This window comes from Diabrotica virgifera, chromosome 2, assembly GCF_917563875.1.
Source record: "Diabrotica virgifera virgifera chromosome 2, PGI_DIABVI_V3a".
In the NCBI taxonomy this organism is placed as follows: Eukaryota; Metazoa; Arthropoda; class Insecta; order Coleoptera; family Chrysomelidae; genus Diabrotica; species Diabrotica virgifera.
The window spans coordinates 188,414,126-188,432,205 of NC_065444.1; the positions used below are offsets into that span (position 1 = coordinate 188,414,126).

At 33.1% G+C, this 18,080-nt stretch overlaps 1 protein-coding gene across 2 annotated transcripts in view; it reads right to left on the reverse strand.

Moving 5' to 3' along the window:
- Window positions 1-18,080, reverse strand: part of LOC114326786 (5-hydroxytryptamine receptor 1-like) — a 2,054,074-nt gene that overhangs the window by 321,740 nt on the left and 1,714,254 nt on the right. The window lies entirely within an intron of this gene.

The window sequence follows — 18,080 nt, forward strand, 5'->3', positions numbered from 1 at the left end:
ACATTCATTTATTCCTGATGGCCTACCGCTCGGCCGTAAATGAAACTACAGGTCAAACACCAACCTGCCTGATGTTGGGTCGTGAAGTTCGGTTGCCCTGCGACCTAGAGTTTGGCTGCGGACCTTCCGAGGAACATGTTGCAGGCGAAGACTACGTTGACCGCCTGAAATTACGAATGAACAACATTCATGAACTTGCCCGACAACACATCCAGATAGCCAGTGACAGAATGAAAGATCAATATGATTCTCGATGCAAGAATGAAAGCTTCGAAGTAGGTGATCTTGTCTGGCTTTATAATCCGCAACGTCGTCGAGGCTTATGTCCTAAACTGCAAAGACAATGGGAAGGTCCATATGAAGTTAAGAAGAAAATAAATGAAGTAATATATAGAATTAAGAAGTTGCCAAACGGTAAACCAAAAGTTATTCACATAAATCGTCTTGCACCATATGCTGGCTCAAATGAAACAGAAGAAGCACGAGTCCTACAACAGGAGATGAAAGATGTCGCACAGCCAAGTTTTAATCAATTTATGTCAAATTACGCAGCGAGAAAGAGTGCTAGATTCGGCGTGACCACAGAAGTTCAGCAAGATCTGTTTGTTGTTCCAGAAAACGTCTCTCTGGCCCACTGTGTTGCCCAAGACCTCGAGATGACTAAAGGAATATCGTCCGTATTCAATAGAAAGTTCGGCCGCCTGGACGAGTTAAGAAATCAGCAGCCTAAAATTGGAAGAGTACTGCGATTGGAAGATGGTCCTCGATCTTTGCTGTATATGGTGACCAGAAAGTCTTATACGGACACGCCAAGCTACGAGAACATATGGCGTGCTCTAACTAATTTGAAGAAAATCGTGTGTAATTATGACATCAAAAATTTGGCTTTACCAAAAATAGGCCATGCAGTAGAAAATCTGGATTGGAAGGTTGTGAGAAGCATGCTTGAAGTGGTCTTCAGAGGAACTGGTGTACAAATCACTGTGTGTTGCATGAACCCGAAGATGTCGTACCCTTCAAAGACAGTAGACTGTTATTTCTTCTTGAAGGGTGTATGCAGAGCTGGAGAGTCGTGTAGATTCCGCCATCCTGGGCCTTCATTTAGAGTTGCTGATCGAGACGCTCAGATCTTAAGAGGGGAGCAGTGTAGCGGAAGAGAAATCTTGGCCGATCCCCGTATAACAGTAAACACCTCGAGAATGACGTAATCGGATGTGCTAGGCCTCGCCGGAGAATTCTGGAAGGTACGTCACGTAGGCGGAACAAGCCGATAGCTCGAGATGGGAGTCGATTGTTCCAGAATAACAACTGGGTATAAATACGGGCATATTTTGTGAATAAGTTTAGTGTATAAGATAAATTCGTCTGTAACTTATATAAATAAAGTCGTATATAAATTACGAACCGCTAGTTTTATTGTAATTAGAAGTAATTACACTAATCACGCTACAGTACTAATAATTATTATAAAACAGACAACTGGAGGTTTGTTTATATTTCGCCTGTAAAGCGAACAATATTGATTTTTCTGTTTACCTAGTTAGAAACTTTCTGCATAAATTTAAAGTTGAAAATTTGTTCAAGCTCCAGTTTTCAAGAGTAGTCTAATGATGAAGCGAAGACCAGATGGCTGTTCATATGCAAATTTGCGTGTGTTTGTAAAAAATGACTTTAATTTTTGGTGTTACATATATTTAACGCTAGGAACATATGGGAGCAAAAATCGGAACTTTTGGAATTGTAACGTATTGTTTGTTCCAGAAGAGGGTTTTCTCTTCAAGAAGCGCTGTAGATAATTGATGCCGTTGAAACTTTAGACGTTAATGCTATGTATAGGTACTGAAACCCCAGAATTGAATGTGCATACAGACGAGGACTTTGGTGATGAGGAATATAATGATTTTAACAGGCTGTCCGAGAGAATTCTAAGAGCACCACTTGAACTTGTTTTACGAAATAGTGAAAGAGATTCCGAAATATATGATGATATTGACGAGGCTCAGCCTTACAGATCATCAGCAAAAGCGAAAAAACTAGTGAAAGGAAAGTTGAAGTTGATCTTATGGACCAGAATGTAGCTAGACACCAAGTAGGAATTTGCTCTAAAAAATGATGGTGGGGTCTATTTACATTGATGCTGGACATAACTATGGACCTAATGGTCTATTTACATTGATGCTGGACATAACTGGACATAATAGATCCTATGATCCTATGCCACAACTAGAATTTCGAATATATCTAGTAACATCGTATTTTACGAAATATGGTACCAAACCAAAAGATGCAGGCAGGCCATCTTCGTCCAAAGTAGTCGTAGATATAAGATATGATAAGATTGATCATCTCCTGACCTATATTCCTGATAAGAAAAGGTTGCTGATGGATGCTGTAGTTCATATCGCACCCTCAGTGCAAGACTGCAGTAAGTCAAAATAAGTAAGTTTCGAGATAAAGACGATTTTGTTTATTTTCGTGCTAATATCGGTGAAATAAGACACAATTTTTAAGAAAAATTAACATTTGATTATGATTTTGCATGCTTTTCAGCCTACATTACATTAACCAAAAATAGAAATTTAAATAAAATAATATAATATTAATCCAAAAAAATTAGGAATTTTAAAGTTACAACACTTTTGCACGGAAAAAATTGTTAATCACTACATATTTAGTATTAGAATTTCAAAGTTACAACAGTTTTGCACGGAGAAAATTATAAAAAGTGTAGACACATTTACTTTTACAGTAAAACCTGTGTTACCGGCCACCTGCCAACATCGGCCACCTGTACTAACGGCCAGTTTAAAAATTCCCCAAACTAATTATATGTATATCTAGACTACAAAAACTGGCAATAATGGCCACCTTTCTATATCGGCCAATAGTTCTTTCATTTTTAGTGACCGTTGCTGACAGGTTTTACCGTAGTTGTTGTCCTCTTCTCGTACATCATCTTGTGCCAAAATATTTTTATAAAAACTATGGTGGGCTTCTGGTATCTATCATATCCGAATGGCATAAGTATACCAAATCTTCCTTTTTGGCCATTTGTATTTTTGGCTGTTCTTTGGCAAGTTTTCTGCGAAAAGATATTTTTGACCTCTCAGTATTGTCAATACACAAGTTTTAAGTAAACTGTTTTTCCTTTAATGAGAAAAAATACTTTTTGGTCATAAATAATTAGTCTTAATTTATGTGGTTTTAATCCAATCTAACAAATAAATGGTCAAACGACATCGCACATATCTTATGGAAAATAAATATAATATCACACAAAGGACATAAAATTTACATGAACAGATTGGTCTCGAAAATCTTTGTTTATTGTCTCAGCCGTTAATGGATTACATAGACACGCTGTATATTAAAATTAAACACCACAGATAAAGATATTAAAATAACAAATATCTTACTTTTTTCTTTGATTGTTATCGAATCCGTTGCAATGATTCGTGCAAAACTGTTGTAATTCTGTTACATTAGAGTTACAACAGATTTGCACGGAACTTATGTTCAAAAACTCAAAATAATTAAACTGTTGTTGTTGTAATATTTAGCCCATTAAGCATTTGAAAGTTACTAAAGTCTTACAGGGGATAGATATGCATGTTTACAATCTAATTCCATGATTACTTCATTTTAATAAAATTTTGAGTTACTGCAGTCTTGCACTGAGGGTGCGATATGTGCGTACCACGGGTTGCAAGTGCCATGTGGGAGTGTGTATCAAGTGCAATATAGATTGTCATCTACAATAACTTGATTATGATTTTTCATTTATGTAGTTTTGTATTTGTTTATTATTTTGAAATTTATAATCGAAAATATTTTAAATATGTTTGCTCCTATATCTTCCTAGCGTTACATATATGTAACGGCAATTTTCCAAAAAATCAAAAATAATTAAGAAAAAAAAATGTATGTATTTTTTTTAAAACATTCTCCTGAATACATAAAAATAAAAAAAATTAAATTTTCTAAATAAATTAATTCAGGATCTTAAGGGTTAAATTAAACTTGTGGCTTATTTCCAATAAAAATAGCAAAATTCAATTTTAAAATTTTAACTAGCAACCGTTTGGTACTAATAATTATTATAAAACAGACAACTAGAGGTTTGTTTATGTTTCGCCTATAAAGCGAACAATATTGATTTTTCTGTTTACCCAGTTAGAAACTTTCTGCATAAATTTAAAATTGAAAATTTGTTCAAGCTCCGGTTTTCAAGAGTAGTCTAATGATGAAGCGAAGACCAGATGGCTGTTCATATGCAAATTCGCGTGTGTTTGAATATACTCTGGAATAGGTGTGAAGTTGTGCTTTGGTGCTTTGATGAAAGCGTATGTAAATAAATATTTAAGGGATTGGTTTAACTAGAACTTTTAGCATTTGGTGGTTAAAATACGAATATTTAATTTAGGCTAATAATGCAAAAAACGGAAACTTATTAAATTATGGGGAATTGACAAATGCATGGAGTAACAAAATAATTTTTTTACATTCAATATTTAACACTTTAATCGTAACAAAGCACAATAACTAAGCAAACTCTGGTAAATATACATGTATAGGGTGGCCCGGAAAGTCCCTTTACACTAAAAATAATAATGCTTCAATATCTAGCCAATATTTATTTGCGTTTCGGCGCATGCGTATCTTGAAGGGCACCTATCTGGTCACACATACATACAACAATAGATGGGATTGAAACATGACGGCGGCCACATGAGAGTCTACAATTGAAGCGTGTTAATTATTGCTTCAACACTTTCCGAGAGCAAGTGACAAACAAAATGTTCTGTTAACCGATAAGTTTGCGATTTCTCGAAATTAAAATGTTTATTTCTGGGCAAATGACAACCTTTGTTTCTTTGAGGAAGTGAAAAAACCCCGCCCCATGTTATGACATGGGCTGGAAATATTTCAACTTATCTGTTTGGGCCATATTTTTTTGAAGGCTCCATAACTTGTCACACTTATTTATCTGCAGATAATCAAAGAAAGGTTATTATCGCAATTGACAGTTCAGGGCACTGCTGATACTATTTCTTTTCAACAAGATGGCGCCTCATCCCATTTTCCTCTCGTTGTTCACAAACGCCTGAATGAAATCTTCCCGAACCGTTGGATTGGGCGTGGTTCTCCAATTTCTTGGCCTCCAAGACGTTCATATTTGACAGCGCCGGACAATTCACTGTAGAATGTCATTAAAGAGAACGTTATAAATGCAGATATGTTTCGAATGAGGACTTGCGAAACGGAGTGTGCCCAGTTTTTACGTCATTAACTCCGGACATGCTGAGATGGATGAGCATAGGAACATGGCGTCGCGTCGTACCAAGTTGTGTTGCGGCAATGCAGGTATTCACACCCATGTTTTAGATAAATAAATAATTAATAAATAACTTACAAACAAAATTGTGTTATTATTTTTTCCCTCTATAGTATAACACAAACAATTAATTAGTGTAAAGGGACTTTCCGGCCACCCTATACAGGGTGAGGCAGATAAAAGTCCTATTAGAAATATCTCGAGAACTAAAGGAACCAGAATCATGAAAATTGGAATGAAGGGGTTTTGAAGAGTGATCTCTTTAATGAAAATATTTTCATCGATTTGCTACTTCCGGTTGTACCGGAAGTGGCTTATAACTTCGTTTTTTTAAATGAAACATCCTGTATATTTTTACATTTTTGGAATCTCCTGGATGTCTTCTTTCTTAAAATATGAAGTTTTTGAATGTTATACAGGGTAGTTTAAAAGATAATTACGTTTTTTTTCTTAATTTCCTAGCAACATTCACACCCTGTAGAATTCTAGTAGTTTGACATCAAAAACTCTATTTACGTTTAAATGATTTTTAATATAGTCTACTATTGTTAAAAATTCTTAGTATAGCTGAATGTTGAATTGTACTATACAGGGTTGGTCGAAAGTCGGAAAGAATATTTTCTGAGTTTTCTTAAATGGAACACCCTATATTTTATTATCGTAATGAAATGATATTATATGCTACTTTTTTATTTCTTAAGCATTCCCTATACCTAGCTGCTTTAATTTGTGAGTTATTGGTGATTCAAGCCAAACATTAATTTCAACATAAATACGTGATATTTTATTAGGTTGGCCGTGAAAATATTCAATCACAAATATTTTTTCGGAAATAAATACATATTAATCTTGACTGATCTTTAAAATTGCAAATAATGGTTGAGCTATCAAAATACCTACGTAGTTAACATTCTTGGCGCGATTAACAATTAAGCACAAATTAAAGCATTTAGGTATAGAGAATGCTTAAGAAATAAAAAAGTGCCATAAAATGTCTTTTTATTGCAATACTAAAATACAGGGTGTTCCATTTAAGAAAATTCAGAAAATCTTCATTCCGAGTTTCGACTAACCCTGTATACTAAAATTTAACATTTTAGTGCACGAGATGCAAAACTCGCTTATTAGTACATGTAAAGACAATTTGAGAAAAGTGCAAAAACGTTTTTTTGCATTATATTTGTTAATAATCAATTAATACTGTTAGCGTCCCTTTAGAACATATACATCTCTAATAGTTTTTAAGATATTTTAAAAAAATAGTGTAGATTTTTTAAAAAAATGAAGAAAAAAGAAAGCATTTAGCGAGTTTTGCACCAAAAAAATGATACAGAAATAGTTTGGAAAAAATTTTATTCACAAAGCAATTAAACAGTTACTAATAATATTACATTAAATTTGTAGATCAATATAGCAAGGTTTTAAATCACTGCAAACAAAGTTAAACAAACAATTCAGAACACCGCTAAATGGCGCTAAAACGCAACTGATTCAAACGGTGGAATCACACCAGTAAACACGTGAGTAAAATCCGATGCTGTGATTGGACGCATAACAAAAAGTGAGTTTTGTATCGCACGCATCAATGCATAAAGCGAGTTTTGCATCAAGTCATGATTTTTGGGATAGCTTTTCGTGTGTTAAAAAACTAGTTTTGATCCAATTACTTATGTAAAATAATAATTAAATATTAAAACTACTTTTTTCAATTTTTGTCGATAAGCGAGTTTTGCATCTCGTGCACTCATTTAGCTATACTAATAATTTTTAATAATTTTAACATAAATAGAGTTTTTGATATCCAACTACTACAATTCTACAGGGTGTGAAAGTTGCTACGAAATTAATAAAAAAACGTAATTAGCTTTTAAACTACTCTGTATAACATTACAAAACCGCATATTTTAAGAAAGAAGACATCGAGTAGAATCTAAAATGTAAAAAGATACAGGGTGTCCCATTTAAAAAAACGAAGTTTTAAGCAACTTCCGGTATAACCGGAAGTGGCAAATTGATGAAAATATTTTCATTAAATAGATCACCCTTCAAAACTCCTTCATTTAAATTTTCATGGTTCTGTTGCCTTTAGTTCTCTAAATATTTCTAATAGGCCAGTCATCTGCCTCACCCTATATATACTAGGTATTTATATTGGAATATTAAGCCCAGTTACATTAGCTCCGAAAATAATCGCCTTATTAGCTTAATAAGCCACTTATATAAAGCATCCTTTAGAAAATAAACTATTGAACTTATAGTAAAACTGAAGGGAGATAACATTCATTTATCCCATAACGCCTCTTATATGATAGCTCATAATGCGAGGTAAACTTAAGGGTAGAAGATCCATACGTAAAAGAAGATTTTCCCAGCTTAGGAACCTAAGAGAAAGGTATAGTTGCAGCTCAGTAGATCTTTTCAGAGCAGCCGCCAATAAAGTACGGATAGTTATGATAATAGCCATCTTCCGATAGGAGAAGGGACTACAAGAAGAAGAAAATTCAGTGAAGTTTGAAAAGCGGTTTAGAATAGGAGAAGAAATTTTGAGGCGAAGTTCTGTGTATCTAGTAAAATGCTGAGGCGAGCGTTACGGAAGTTGCGCCACGAAATAAGCCTTATTAGGAAGGAAAAACGCGAACAATAACTTAACCAAATTTATTACGAACAAAAATATCCAAAATAAAAATTACTTACGCAGTGGTGTATAAACTTACATGTGGTGTTTGCCCAAAAACACTGATCATTGATCAAACTGGTAGAACCTTTAACATACGTATAGCGGAACACAAAAGGGCTTTCAATAACAGAAAAGCAGACTCATTTTTTTAACGACCAAAGCGTAGAAAAAAAGTTTTTAGTGTTTTATTCTAGATATAGCAATAAGGGAGTTTGACCAAGGTACACTTATTATTATAGAAGATATGGCAAAGATACAATACACCTGTTAGATTGGAAGAATCTAAAATGTAATAAAGGTAAATCGGAAAAGGAAATTACACTGATAACAAACTACATCAGTTTTTAAATACAAACAATTTTTGAGAATTTGTTGCGAGAATTTATAAAGCCATCATTTTTTAATCCATCATTTTTCAACACCGTCGCCTTTTTGATAAATAACGCACTTTTTATTAGTCCATCCCTGCTTTACATTCTACCATTATCATAAAAAGTGAATTCTATAATGTAAGCAATGAAAAATGAAGCCTTCGTGTCATGGCTACCTATTTTATTGTAGCTTTCAGTGGGGTTATGAAAAGTTTAACCGGCCGTGTTCGGGTTTCCTGGGAAAGCCGTTTTATTATGGCCAGGCGACTATTTGAAAAGTTATTGATAAATGTTTTCTTTTGTATTATTAAGAGCTGTTGTACAAAAGAATTTTAGTTGTGTCCTGTAATTTATCTTTCCTTTCTTTTGTTTAGTTTTATTATATATTCAACACACAATTAGGGACTATTTATAAATGTTGTTTATTGAATTATTTATTAAAGGTTTTTTTATTTACTCAAAGCTTTCGATGCATGTAAGTATTTATTTTTACGCCTCTATAGATAGTATTTTCACGAACCGTGTAAACAACGTACTATTAAGAACCGAAATTTTTTGGGAAACAAGAATTTTGATGAAGAAATTTTCATTACTAAATGTACTAACGAAAATGAGTCACTTATTTATTGTATTATATATTAATTGTCCTAGGCTTTGTCCTAGCAGCAGACCCGTGTTGTAGAAGGTATATTGGTAGGGAATCCAAAGAGTTATCCCGTAAAGTTATCTATACAATCTATAAAAAACCTTATGAAAATGATCAGTGTGGAATATCGATGACAAAGAACATCACCAATGTTTAAAATAATTTTATATTGTGTTGCATCTAATGAGGAGTTTGGTCTCTCACTAAATATAAACAAGTTTATAGTATTTACAAAGAAATGCATCCCAAATATTTACCTTCGTTTGAAGAACAAAGTTGTAGAGTATAAAACTAGTAATTTAAGGGGAATCATAATTGAAACATATCACCATTCAAGGAAAATAGAATAAGGATCGAAAAAGCAAGAGGAGCATTCAAAAAGATGAAACTAATACTATATTGCAGGTATCCAAGCCTTAAAATAAGAGTACGAATTCTGTGGTATTATCTGTTTCTGATACTGTTGTATGGTGCAGAGTCATGGACTTTTAATAAACGTTGCCTGAATAATTTGGAAGCTCCTTAAATGTGAATATACCGAAGAACTTTAAAGATATTTTGGATAAATCTCTATAACACCAATGAAAAAGTTACCGTAAATGTGAGAAAACTCAATATGTGCGAGAAAATGTGAGAAAAGCAATATTTGTGAAAAATAATCCGTCTTGAAAAATACATGTTACAGTTGATAATTTAGGCAAGATTGAAGGTAAATGCAACATCTAACGAAAAAATTGTCCTAATTGAGAAATCTCAGAGAATCCTCAAATATAAGGACAGCTATCCTAATTACCACATTTTGTGACGGAGAAAGTACAAGGAGAATAAGAAGAAAATTTCCACTTCGGATCCAAAGTGAAAATTGAAACCTCAAATTAAACTTTGTTTAAAGTAAAAGTTTGGCTTATTCCCAATAACAATAATGAATTCTGACTCCGACTAGTAATTTAAAACAAGACTTTCAACGACAAGATAACTTATCGTTTCCCTAAACCTTAATAAATAATTTTTATTTTACTATTCATTATTCCTCTATTCACAGAGAGCTCAAAAGGCCCTTCTCATATGCCAATGACTTGGCTATTAGTGGCTATTACGATACAAGCGAAGAACTTCAATAATGTTGAGGGAAATTTCGAAACAGCCCTATAGAATGGGTCTAAATATTACAGAAAAAACTACCTTGTCGAATCCCTCAAAAAAGCTGGTCTTCTAAAAAAAACTGCCTTCCACCTAAATAGGTAATTAGACTTTTATAAAAAAAGAATTAATATTTATAATAACACGGTCTTATTATTTATAAGACACAATATAAAATTATAAACTATTTTGTTGTTTTAATTCCTATGCCATGAAAGAATTTTGTACTCGATTCCAATTTAATCGTATAAATATAACTCATATAAATCAAATGGTACAAAATTAATGAAACACGTTTTGAAAGAATACTTGTGATATACCTTAATTAATATAGCTAATTATAGCTATTATAGCTATTACAGCTATTATAGCTATTATATATATAGCTATTGTAAGATGAAAGATGGACTAAGACGATTATACATTGGAGACCGTGGAACAACAAACGAAAAAGGGGAAGGCCACAAATGCGATGGTAAGATGACCTGAAGAAGCATACTGGGTCAAAATGGATGCAAATTGCCCAAGATAGAGAGGCATGGAAGAAGGAAGAGGAGGCCTATTTCCGAGGATGGATGTTTGGGGCTGATTAGATAGATAGCTATTGTAGCTATTATAGCTATTATAACTGTTATATCTATTATAGCTATTACAGCTATTATAGCTATTATATAGCTATATAGCTATTATGCTGTTATATCTATTATAGCTATTATAGCTAATATATAGCTATAATTTAATAGCTGTAATAGCTATAATAGCTATTATAGCTATTATAGCTATTATAGCTATTATAGCTATTATAGCTATTATAGCTATTATAGCCATTATAGCTATTATAGCTATTATATTACTTAATATAAAATATGAAATATTATGCTAATGAAAGTAAACTGAAAAAAAATAGGAAACACCCCCGGGCTTGAACCGGGGACTTCTTGATCTGCAGAAGAACACTCTACCACTGAGCTATATCCGCTATTGACTAACATACTTTACAATAAGATCTAAATGTCATTGCACTATTTGCATTTAAAATGGCTTAAAATTCAAAACAAAACTTAAGGCATCCATGTAAAAACTGTCGAGTATTACATTATTATCGGGTTCTGAGCTATTCTGAAAATTTTGGATGTCTACTTAGTCGAAAAGTATGTTTACAAACGATAGCAAGATTTCTATGGACACAGTGACAAAGAGAAAAAGAACAAGTGAAGTATATAAAAACGTTTTAAAATAAAAGAAGGAAGCGAGGATGTAAGCAGAAGTCACATGCCAGAGAAGGCTCCTAAGGCACGCAGAAAGCCCTAAATACCTCGTAGTTACTTAGACATATCTTTAACATTATGTAGGTACCATTGTTATAACCCAATATGCCACCACCCGCAGAGCACTATTAAGAAAACTGACTGGAAGATGTTGAGGCGTAAGCCCTTCTACAACGATAATAACAACAGGAATGTAAGTCTGCCAAGCCTGTAATCGATCAGTCCGTGCAGAATAAGTTGATGTAGTCTTGAATAAGATATGTAGGTAGGATAGTGACTGTAGCATATATCAAAGTCCTGATCCACTCACCTCCTATCATGGCGACAACTGCTGAATATGTAGAGAAATTTAAATAAATATTCAATGAATGCCATTTACTGCATAAGATGGAACCCAGTTTTTTTAAATTCAGAAAAATATCCTGCGTTGTGTGTCAGTCGACACACCAGAAAACTCTTATTCGCCCACCTGAAAGACTAAAAGACCTGGAGAACCGTAATAGTATTAGGACTGGCGTAGCGCCAATAAAGCCCAACAGAATTAAGTTGAAGCTACTAATGGTGATCTCTGTGAAGAACAACAAACTATGGAGCATATTCTGTTATGCTCAAGATGTAACTCAGCATGTACTCTCAACGGCCTGTGGTTGCCCGTCGAACGATGCAGAAATCGACGTGACCTGTTAATGATAACCTCAACTAGAATAAGACAGGTTCGAATTAGTCTGAACTCGAAAAACTAAAAGTAAGTATTACATTTTTTGTATGTTTTTTCTCATGAGCATTTTTCAGTGCGTCACAGTTTTTCGATTTCTTTCTAACGCATTAAATTGTATATGATAGAAAAAAAGGCACGTCGGTGAATACTTTAATAATTATTCAAGTTCGGTGATTAATCTAGTTGTCGATAGATGGCGCTATAATAGAAAACAATTTATTTACTAATTATATTATATATCTACGAATATAATCTGTACAATTTATAAGACTATACAAATCAAAGAAAATACCATTTTAAAAATGTAATAAAGACAATTGATTTGTTTTTATGCCCAATTGCAAATAAAATTTGACAACTGTCAGATTTAACTAAAATGTCATGTTAGAATAAATGTTATAAATGTATATTATCACGGACTTACCTATTTTCTATCATTTGTGACGCACTGAAAAATCCTCATGAAAAAAACATTATATAGGGTCAATAAAGTAAAAGTGGAATAATATAATATATACTGCCTGAAGATAAAATGAGAGTTTTGTGTGCAAGAAAAATACAATGACTTACTCTCTAGAAATATTCCGCTAAGCATAAAGTGCTAAACTTTGGGCTCTAAATCTTAAATTAGGGCAGTCAATGAGAGCAAGGACAGGTTATTACGTCCGAATTCTATCCTACTGCATGGATTTTATTGAAATTTTAGGAAAAGCCTGAAAATATCTCCGTATTCAAAATCTACCCTATGCCGATATGTGCTTTTGTCTTGGGGGCAGTTCCCACAAAAAATTTTTGGTTAAACCACTACGGAAGTTGCTAGAGTACCTAATTCTAAGCAAAAACTGTTCCATAATTTTTTTTCTAAAACTCAATACTTTTTGAGTTATTCGTGGTTGAAAATTGGCCATTTTCATTGAAATATGACACCTTTTCAAACGGTTTTTTGCGAATACCTTAAAAACAATGCATCTAACTAAAAACATTATATAAAACATTTTTGTAGCTCATAAAAAAACAAAGACATTTGTTCTTTCTTAAATCTTCTAGTTATAACACAAAAAGAGATATGGTAGGTAAAAACAGTTTGTTTTTTTGGTGCATGCTCAAATCAGTGTATTCAACTTTAAATAACAGAGAAACGGTCGATTTTAGTTGTATAATGTTACCAATACCTTCTATTGTGCTTGAAGAGTCCTTTCAAATATGCAATATTAAATGTCGATTACATTCAAACTAAGCGAGATATGCTGCAAAAAATTGATCACTAACGAATTTGAAGAAAAAAATTGAGAAGTATATTTAACCCCTCATCCACAAGAATTTAAATGCATCATTTTCCTTCTACAATACATTTAACTAATAAATGGTTTTTGAAAAAAATAGGATCAAATTATATAGCGCATATTTAAACTTTCTTAAACATTTTCGTTTTTCTCCATGTAAATTAAAAATGATAAGAGATCCTCTTATAAAAAATAAAATCAAAATGTTTATCTAGAAGAAACCTACATTTTTGTTTGACATCTTTTTTGGTATCTCTTATCATTTTCGAGTTACATGGAGAAATAGGAAGATTTTTAAGAAAATTTAGAATGCGCTCAATAATTTGATCTTAGTTTTTTCAAAAACCATTCGTTTTAAACCAGCCCAACTTTTTTTACATAAAAATAACACTATAGTAAAATGTATTGTAGAAGGAAAACGATGCATTTAAATTCTTGTGGATGAGGGGTTAAATAAAATTCCCATTTTTTTCTTAAAATAGGTTAGTCGTTAAATTTTTTACAGTTTATTTCGCACAGTTTAAATGTAATCGACATTTTATATTGCTTTGTTTATAGGTGTTTTCAAGCACAACACAAGTTATTGGTAGCATTATACACCTAAAATCGACCTTTTACCTTTTATTTCAAGTTAAATACACTGATTTGAGCATGCACCAAGAAAACAAGTTTTTTCACTTACCATATCTCTTTTTGTGTTACAACTAGAAGATTCATAAAGGAAATAATCTCTTTGTTATTTTATAAGCTACAAAAATGTTTTATACAGTTTTTTTAGTTAGATGCATAGTTTCGCAAAAAAACCGTTTGAAAAGGTGTTATGTTTCAATGAAAATGGCCAATTTTTAACCAGGAATAACTCAAAAAGTATTGAGTTTTCGAAAAGAAATTATAGAACAGTTTTTGCTTAGTATTACGTTCTCTAGCAACTTCCGTAGTTATTTAAGCAAACAAATTTCCACCCGCGAGAAGGGAAGGGAACCGCCCCCAAGACAAATGCACACATCGGCATAGAGTAGACTTTGTTTCTTGGACTATTACCTACTTACTGTGAAAATATCACGTAAATCGATATAGTAGGATGGAATTCGGAGCCACATACCCTCATTGACTGCCCTAAATGATTAACGTTTTATTATGATCTATTAAGTAAAATTTGGATCGGATAGCTCATTGCGACTAGCGGCTGACCCGCACTTCACTTCGACGTGAGGTATGTGAGTTCAAGTTCAGCCAGGCCATCGGAAAAACAAAAAGGCTAACGCGTCAGTTTAAAATTCCAAATATGAATCTGGCTCTTAGACTGGAATATGCGGGCATCTGATCGGCTTATGAGGGAGCAGTACGGCAAGGGATAAGGGCTTGCGGCTCGGTGATACTCCCCCATAGATGCCTACCGGAAGGGCGTTCACGCCTAAAATACCGGTGTATACATACATAGCAGTAAAATTTACAATATCTAGGGCATCAATTAAGTGAGCTTTTTTAAATACTTGTTTTATTGGAATTTACTTTGCTTTTTATTTCCCTTGGCTAAACTTTTAAAGCTTGAGAACCTAGCTACTAATTTTTTAACATTATACACTGCGCGTCATAGAAAACGGGCACCCTAAAAAATGGGTAATTTTTGAGGTTGCGTATCTCCTAAACGTGTTGTCCGATTTAAGTGATTTTTTGAATATCTTATAGCCTTATTCTTTGTCAATATCCTTGTAATAATATTTTTGCTAAACAGGTAAATTTTCATTGTATAACGGGTGTACGAATCAAACTGTGATTTTTCTCAAAGTTCGCAACACCCTGTGGAATATCCTAGCATTTATAAAATACTGAAATTAAAACCCAACTATAGAATCAGGTTTTCTCAACATTCTGTTTTTTGATTCATTCGCTTATGTTGGATAATACAAAAGTTAGGTACTTTGACAATTAGCCATGTTCTTTTTCAGTACAAAGTGTTTCTAACCAAATGCGACAAACTTTAAGGGGTAATTCTGCATTAAAAAATAATGACAATTTGCTTTATAATCGTAAGTCTGCAAATGCTTAGTTTGCGAGCTACGGGATGTTGAATTTTTTCTTACAAACTGACGATTTATTTATTGCTTTAAAGCCGGTTGAGATATGCAAATAAAATTTGGTGAGTTTTAAGACGTTGTTATTGCACATTTTTTGACATACAATTAAGAATTTTATATTCACCATTGGCGTGCATACGGGTAATATGATCGGTCATATTACCCGTATGCACGCCAATAGTGAATATAAAATTCTTGATTGCAAGTCAAAAAATTCGTAATAACTATCTCTTAGAACTTATCAAATTTCATTTGCATATCTCAACCGGTTTTAAAGCAATAAATAAATCGTCAGTTTGTAAGAAAAAATTCAACATCCCGTAGCTCGCAAACGAAGCATTTGCAGACTTACGATTACAAAGCAAATTGTCATTATTTTTTAATGCAGAATTACCCTTTAAAGTTTGTCGCACTTGGTTAGAAACACTCTGTACTGAAAAAGAACATAAAATGTAGTCTAGAAAATTCCACAGGGTGTTCCGAACTTTGAGATAAAAACACAGTTTGATTCGTACACCCTGTATACAATGAAAATTTACCTGTTTATGAAAAATATTATTACAAAGATATTGACAAAGAATAAGGCTATAACATATTCAAAAAATCACTTAAATCGGACAACAGGTTAAGGAGATACGTGACATCAAAAATTACCCATTTTTTAGGGTGCCCGTTTTCTATGACGCGCAGTTTATTTTAGCACAAACTAAACTAGTAAGACTATGTCAATATTCAAAATTTATTTCTTAATTGAAAGATGCATACAAAAATATCTCTAAACTGAGACATTCTATATGTTTCAACACGTGCTTTTACATTCAGCAGTCGTCATGTCTCATTTTTCAAAACCGAGACGACGGGATCATCTCTGACACCGTCTTAGGATGTAAATTCAATGCCAAAAATATCCCCGTGCCTTAAAATTCAAACACGTAATAAAGCTTTATTAAGGAGAAAAACAAATCTTTCTTGATCCATTTCCATGCATAATGGATAGAAAATGGAAATGAATATGTAATCCCCAAAAGGGTCATATCGGGATACATATCTTTTGTTATTCATTTATGCGTAGAGGCAGTAATAGCGAAACATTTTTAATACACCAGACGTAGAGACGAGATTTTACTCAGGTCTTGGAAAAATAGATTAAAATTCATGCGATTGTGGGGAGATTGGGGCACTCACATTTAACCGTAAATTCCGTTTAAAGAATAGGGGGTTTTAAGATTATTAGTTTGGAATTTTCATAACGTTTTATTTATAAGATCTCAGTTAAGGCCGCCGCTTAAGTGTTGGCCGCCCGTGTGCAGCTTAATATTTGCCGCCCCCCTTCCAACACTCTTGCACTAATACCTACATGTCTAAGTTTTGTTTACAAGACTGCTGTTTACATGCTTAATTGTTTACTAATATATTTAAATATATAGGCCTAGATCCTGCGTACCAAAAAAAGTTAATTAATAGCAAGTTGAAAATTTGTTAATAGCTTAACGGTGTCTAGTCGGACAAACTTTGATGTATGGGAACACTAGAACAGGGAAAGTTTTAATTGTGGAACAGGTTAAAAATTTGGAACGTCAGACTACGAAAACGTTCCATGTATTTTGTCGGACATAACTTCCAATTGATTTGTTACCATTTCATTAAACTCACGCAAAAATCAGACTGGTGTTTATCACCAACTAGGCATTTTAATGAGTGGAATACGAAGAACATGTCAAATGACAGGAATCATGTTGGTTAGTAATGGCAGTTTGATTTTTGCATGAGAGTTTAATAAGAGGGTAACAAATCAATTGGATGTTCTGTCCGACAAAATACATGGGACGTTTTCGTAATCTAACGTTCCAAATCTTTAAACTGCTCCATAAATAAAACTTCTCTTGTTTCAGAGTTCCCGTACATCAAAGTTTGACCGACTAGACACCGTTAAGCTATTAACACATTTTCAGCTTGCTATTTATCAACTTTTTTTTTGGTACGCGGGATCCAGGCCTATTTGAAATACAGTAGTATGCACACGGGCACACTATTATATACAAACAAAATCGTTTATCAAAAACTGTATAAAATCATCAAATTCTCAACTTATACTGAACTATAACCCATCTCTAACCACACATAAGCATAAAGGAACAATATTATAACAGCAACCATCGAGTAATACAAAAAAAAATTATAAACCACCGAGTAATAAAAAAGACTTTCTTATTACTCAATAAGAGCAACTTAACAACCACTTATCTAAATTCCGGGAAAGTATCATATTGTCGTATCGTACTCTCTTAACAAATTATAAATGTTCAGAATTTGAAAAAATCGCATATGGACCACGTAGATAAAAATATCTTAAAGTTGAAAGTCGCCAGCCACTTTGAATTAAAAAGCATTCCCGGAACTGCTTTATGACTACATCTGCAAAAGGGCAGTTCATATAATAAATAACATTTTTTGGCATTTTTGTTTGGAATATTAGGGTTTATAGAAATATCTGAATCATTATTATTTAATTTTTTGAATTGATTTTCGTTTTAAAAAAAGTATGATCATCAGTGGCCTGTTTT